This window comes from Papaver somniferum, chromosome 11 (assembly GCF_003573695.1).
Source record: "Papaver somniferum cultivar HN1 chromosome 11, ASM357369v1, whole genome shotgun sequence".
Lineage (NCBI taxonomy): Eukaryota > Viridiplantae > Streptophyta > Magnoliopsida > Ranunculales > Papaveraceae > Papaver > Papaver somniferum.
In genome coordinates, this window is record NC_039368.1 from 26428595 (window position 1) to 26434811 (window position 6217).

At 36.2% G+C, this 6217-nt stretch overlaps 1 long non-coding RNA gene across 5 annotated transcripts; it reads left to right on the top strand.

Annotated features, from left to right (window-relative positions):
- Positions 1-2430: 2430 nt before the first annotated feature.
- On the top strand, positions 2431-5079 carry LOC113321233. Of its 5 annotated transcripts, none has more exons than XR_003346564.1 (5): positions 2431-2691; positions 2765-2826; positions 3654-3851; positions 4100-4240; positions 4606-5079. It is a non-coding gene; the product is annotated as an uncharacterized LOC113321233 (long non-coding RNA). The 5 variants fall into 5 exon arrangements; XR_003346565.1 differs by having other exon boundaries at positions 3664-3892; positions 4097-4240; XR_003346566.1 differs by having other exon boundaries at positions 3664-3892.
- The last annotated feature ends 1138 nt before the right edge of the window (positions 5080-6217 follow it).

Genomic DNA, 6217 nt, shown 5'->3' on the forward strand with positions numbered 1-6217 from the left:
CTGGGGTGTTAGTGGGCTCGCCGGTGGACATCATGGAGATTTCCTAGTTCCGCTAGGAAGAAGCTAAGCTTGTTGAATAGACGTGATTGCTTTTTAAGACTGACACGGACAGTTTAGGTTTTCCTTAAGGAATTTAAGCGCGTTTATCGTGCTGACTTTTAACTAAAAGCGTGTTGACACGGAAATCTCTTTATTAGAGAGTGGGTGAATGTTTTCATGCAGATCTCAATACTGATATTTCGGGAGATTCGTGCTACTCCGCTGCGAGCGAACACTAATCGTCATGTCATGCCAATGTTAAGAGTTCAGTTTGGGAACATAGCATAGGAAAATACTAGATGGGAAATGCATTAGTGAATAATGCCAGTGAAAGATAAAATTCATAGAATATTTGGGATTGTTGTTGTATGCACCATTCTGAGTGAATTATATATATATACAAATATATTCAATTGCTCAATACATCTGTGACCGAAGAGGTTTATGCACTCATTAATTTCAAATGGCTTTTGTTCCTTTGCGGGATGACAACGCATTGAATACAGGGTTTCACAACTTTAGCCCTGAACTGAAAACAACCATCAACATTAAGTCCTCTGCTTAGCACGTAATAGTGAGGCTATTGCGGGGTAAGCACTAGATGGTGACAGTCAAGCGATAGAATGATCAAGTTAAAGTAAATAAATATTACCAGGGGAGTGGCTGATGCCTTGAATTTGGAACAACGATTGCCTTGCATCCTCCAGATATGTCGATTATGCTATGCCGGGACCCAGGGCTGAATGCATTCTTCCTTTGACTATCCAACGGTCTTTTCCCGTTTTTAATTAGGGTTTCAACAAGGAGCACGACTTGGTTAGCATCGAATCCTCGTTTATCGGATAAATCTCGTTACAATCGTCCAGTCTCCTTTTAGGGTTTCTTCCATGTATATACATATGTAGGGGAAATTAAACTCCTTTATCGTTTTGGGATAAAGACTCTCTTACTGAAACTCTATCCTTTCATCATGTCAGACAGAAGCGGATCATCTTCTTCGACTCAGCCAGATCCTTCTGCCAGACGCATGCGGCTTGTATCCAGAGTATGACTTTAAATATCTCATGATCTTGAAGTGATAATTCTTCCCTTTCCTTTGACGTCTAGTCATCATCATTCTTTTTTTTCAGAGTGGATGAATCCCTGAGCCTTGTAAAGATTCTCCTGTTCGGATTATTCGAGTCAAGAAGATCATACCGGTATATTTTTCTTCTTGTTGTTGAATAGATGTTTGTTTTCCATGGCCGGTGGGTAAATATTTCTCCCCTTTTATAGAGGTATTATGCTAGAACATGTGTAACAGTGGTTGACGCTGCAAACACCAAAGCAAGTAATCGTTCCCCTGTTGACACAGTCAATTTGATCCGGATAAGGATACCAATCCATCTCTAGTCCCAAGGCTTCTACCATTCTTCTCGACACCAAGTTATCAATCCAACCATCATCAATTACAAAACGGCGCAAACTCCCAACAACGTTTTCGGAGAATTTAGGCAATGATGTATTATAACAATTTACCATGTCACAAAACTCCCAATGATTTTGGGATTAAATTAATTCTCAAAACATGATTTGGGTAATGCTCAAAATATCTCCCCTCCTTTAGAGCATCTCCAATAGAGAGTGAAAGTTTTATTTTCCGTTACACATAGGATTTTAGACCCTCATTTGGATTAAATCCATCTCCAACTGTATGTCCTATAAAATAAGAAGGGTGTCAAAATAAATATGAAGGTCTTAGATAAAGTCTTATTTAGACCTTGAGAATCTCCATGTCATCTTTTTGACTATTTTTCTAATTATTGTTTTTAAATAGATTTTTCTAAACCAATAGAAAAAAGGGAATCACTTTTACCTTTATCCAAAAAATCAAATCTTAAAACTAACACCCCACACTCCTGGAGATGGTTAATGTGAAAAATGTTATTCTTTTTGTTACATATATATCACCCCACAAATATAAATAAAAATTCCACATAGGATTTGCAACACCCACTGTTGAAGATGCTCTTAAAATGCTAAGTCATATGAGCTTCCACGTTGCACGGTAAGCATGACATCCCTCTCAAATTAAATGAGATAAAAGCTTCCAACATTAGTAAACTTAGAGAGGACACTTGGCGAGACCTTATTGGTCGGGACATTAAATCTTGGATTACACTTCGTTTACACTAATTATTTAACCGGCTGTTTGTGACACCGTTAGAAAAAAAGAGGGTAGACAATACTTCAATAGAAAACCAAGGCTTATAAATTTGCTACACTTGGTTTATACCAGAAAAATTAACTGGACGTTACTAACGTCAGTTAGGTGTACAACACATCCGTCTAATACCAAACCTAGATTTTACAGTTCACTCACTCTCTCTTCTTCTTTACGGGTCCGGCCGTTTTACATTAACACAATTCTTCTCAGCTTCCAAAAGGACCAAAACCCTTTCCAATCTCTCTCGATTCAACAACATCAAAAAATTCAGTAAAACCCCATCTCAATTCCATCGATTATCTTCACTGATCAACTAATCCTTCGATTCTGTTTACAGAGATAAAAACCCTAAATTAATTTCTATTTTCAATCATCATGAATCTCGATCTCTGTTGTTCTTGGTCTGAATAGCAACAACACTCTCCATGATGTATTCGACCTCAGAAGTAAGAAACCCCATTGATTCCTAATTTTCTTTCTGTTTAAAAACTTTGTTTTAATTTGTGTTTTGTAAATTAGGAGAGAAAGAAGAAAGAGAAAAGGAGATAAATAAATTACAAGCTTAGAAGGGGAAGATGAAGGTAAGATTGCTCTTTTTATCCAATTTATGATAGTATTTGTCTATTACTTTCATGGGTTGGTGTTAGTTATTTGGATTTCCATGTCTGATTTACGTAATGTATCAATCTTAATTTAGGGTTGTTGTCTTCCTTAAGACTGAGAAACATGAAACCTTTTATTTATTTATTTTTAAACAGTTAAGTTTTACTTTTTCTTGATTTTTGTTGACAGTGATTATGGTTTTCCGTTTTTGTTTTATAAAGCAACTAAGATCTGTCATTACTATGGCACGAGAACTGTTTGTAGAAATGTCACAAAGAATTCTCTATTCACATATACCCTGCAGATAGTAGTTTTGCATGTTAGAAGTCCCTCCACACCCTCCATTTTTGTTTTTTTTTATGTTTTTTTTTTGACTGTGGGTAGTAGGCAATTTAGCTGTGAAGTAGACTATATTTTGGAAAAATGAAGATAAATAAATAATGGCTTCGAGAAAGTGGGTTAAGATGTGAGTTTCAAAAAAGTGGGAGGAAGTGGATCTTATGTCAACCATATTTCTGATGCTTATTTGATTCTTTTTTCATTTTCATTTATTTAAAGATGCATATATATATATATGTTGGTTGTAATTGTATCATGTGAATTATTGTTTATGGTTTAATTTCCTTTATGGGTTCAATAGTAGAACTCTTATAATTGTGGGTTACGGGTCATTAGTGTCTCTTGAAATATATCATTGCAGTGCATCTGCTTATCAAAAAATGTTCCATCTCGACATGCATGATTTGTCTAGGAATGTGATGTAGTCATGGAAAATAAACTGGATAATTAAAAGTTATGTTCTTAGCTATGTGCAGAAATGGTCGCTTTGATCTTCATGTGTATGAGGAGTATAAAGAACCATGGTTGAATTATAGTTTGCCAACGAGAGAGTACAAGCATCACTGGATAACGTTCCTCGAGTTGCGTAAGGTTTTTAAAGACAAAGAAAGATTGAGTCCCAATTGAGGAAAATAGGGATTGGTTGCTGTAAAAGAAAAATAGGGTATTTTTTATTTATTCATAAAATTGCAGTAGTAACATCAGGTACTTTTTTTACAGGGAATTGTCTAATGGAGCTGGCTATATTTATATGGAAAACTTAGTGAAGACTGTGGCATAACCTTCTATCAGAGTTTACATTTAAATATAGCCAGCTCCATGTTACTACTCACAGATTTGGTTCTCCAATTTTTGTTTGTTATGGTTAATCATAGATTAAACCACTGATTTGTTTTCTTTGATTCATAGCAGCGACTGGAACAGCCTATGCCACTTCCATTAATCATCTAGATGACTACTACAGTTTTCAACCAAGTGGAGGTGATGGCACAAAAGCAAACTTGATTGTTGCTGCTGCTACAAGGGCTTGCATGCATTGTCACAATGACACAAGTAAGTAATCTTTCCTTATTGGATTGTAATATATAACTTCTAGGTTGGTTACTTGGATATTTATTATTGGTACATTGTGCAATCGGAATGTATTGGTAACTTTATCAGCTTTATGTTTAACGGTAACCCTGCTTTACCAATTATCTATACTTTAAATTTGAAATTGTGTTTGTATTTGTATCTACGGTTTCTTGGGCTTGGATATCTTCTGTGTTTGGTGTGTTTCTCCTTTTCCCACTGCTACAGAAACCAAGAACATTAGATCAATAAATTGGTTGAGAATACTGTTCTGGTAGCACGAAATATATGATCTTTTTTTTCAGGTCTGGCCTTACTGAATGCTTTCTATATTGTTGATTTTGCAGGTCATGGCCATGGTCACTTAGATACCCCAAAGTCAAATGTCAAGGTCGTTTTAATTCTGGAAGAGCCAGAAACAGGGAAGAACCCAGATTCTGTTGTAGTGTCTATTAAATCACTCATGCACTGGCAGAGACCAAGTTGATTGGGAAGAGATAATATTTATCGTGGAAGCTAGAAATGAATAGGTCTTGAAGCCAGTACTATTAAGCACATCGGAAGCAAATATGGTTCTTATTGGTCTCAAGGCCTGTGTATGTATTTTTTTTCTTTTGTTTCATGAATGAAGAAGGGTCTGTGTTTTTTGTGTAACAACGCGTAGAAGCAGTAATCTTTGTTTCAGTGTCTGTGAATGTGGGTGGAGTGTGCATAAAGGGCTCGGGTTGCACGGCAAGGAGTTTCACAGTTCTTTGTTTTTTTTTTCATTAAGCATGAAACAACTGACGAGAAATGGAAAATATATCATTCAATTTTGAAAGCATATGCATTATCGATCGTTTAGGCCCTGGAAAATCATTTGTGTATCAATAAGAATTTAAATTTTGTAGCTTCAAGATTTTTATCTTATATTTTGATTTTTGTTTTTGGTGGATTTGATTCGGTTCATGCTACAACTAGGTTAGGCCGTAATATTTATTGCTGAGGTTATTTCGGCTAAGCTTCTTATCTGGAATTTGATATGGGCTTGATGCTCTTCATTGTTTTATAAGTATCAACCCATGATTCCGGTGAGGCACGCCGCATGACACCAAATTAAATATGAATCGGGACGGGGCGATGCATATTTAAAAATTCTAAGCATGCAACGGGAGGGGGAGAGGCGAAATAAAAAATCCTAAGCATATATCGGGGCGAGGCGAAGCTAATCTAAATCAAATCAAAAATCAAATAAAAAATCCTAAGCATGGGGAGAGGCGATGCCGAGCCACACCAAATAAAAAATCCTAAGCATGTATCGGGGTGAGGCTTCGAAAAAATCCTAAGCATGTATCCGGGACCAAATCAAAAATCTTAAACATGCATGGGGACTTGCAACTGAATGGGTTTTGACGAGTAAAGTAGATAGTGGGCCTTGACCTTATTAAAAAGTGATAAAAGAAAAGCCCAACAGCTTAGTTAGCTATATGTCTAGCTCTTGGCCGAACAAACCTCTTTCTCCCACGGGTGATAAAACTAGGGTTTCACAAAAATAAATTATAGCAGCAACGATCAAATATACTTACCAAACGGTGATACCCGTAACTGTGATGATGAACAAGAACCCAAAGCTACAAATGGATTTCTTTTCCCCTCTTAAAACTTCTTTTACTTTTTTGATTTTATTTTTTTTAATGATAAATATTTTTTGATTGAAACCTAGATATCACGAGACTCCTCGATTGATCCTTCTAGAAAAACCCACAGATGCACAGCACAGGCAAAGCCTGCTCTACGAACCACCTGATACAACAACGGAAACAATTTAGAATAAATCGACACTCGGAGAATCCAATCCAGGACCCAATAACGATAAACAATTCCAATCCAGAAGCAAAATGACGAATAACGATCAATGATGATCAATCTCTCTCAAAGATAAGAAAACATGGCTTTAACCCAAATGGTATTTCATTCAAC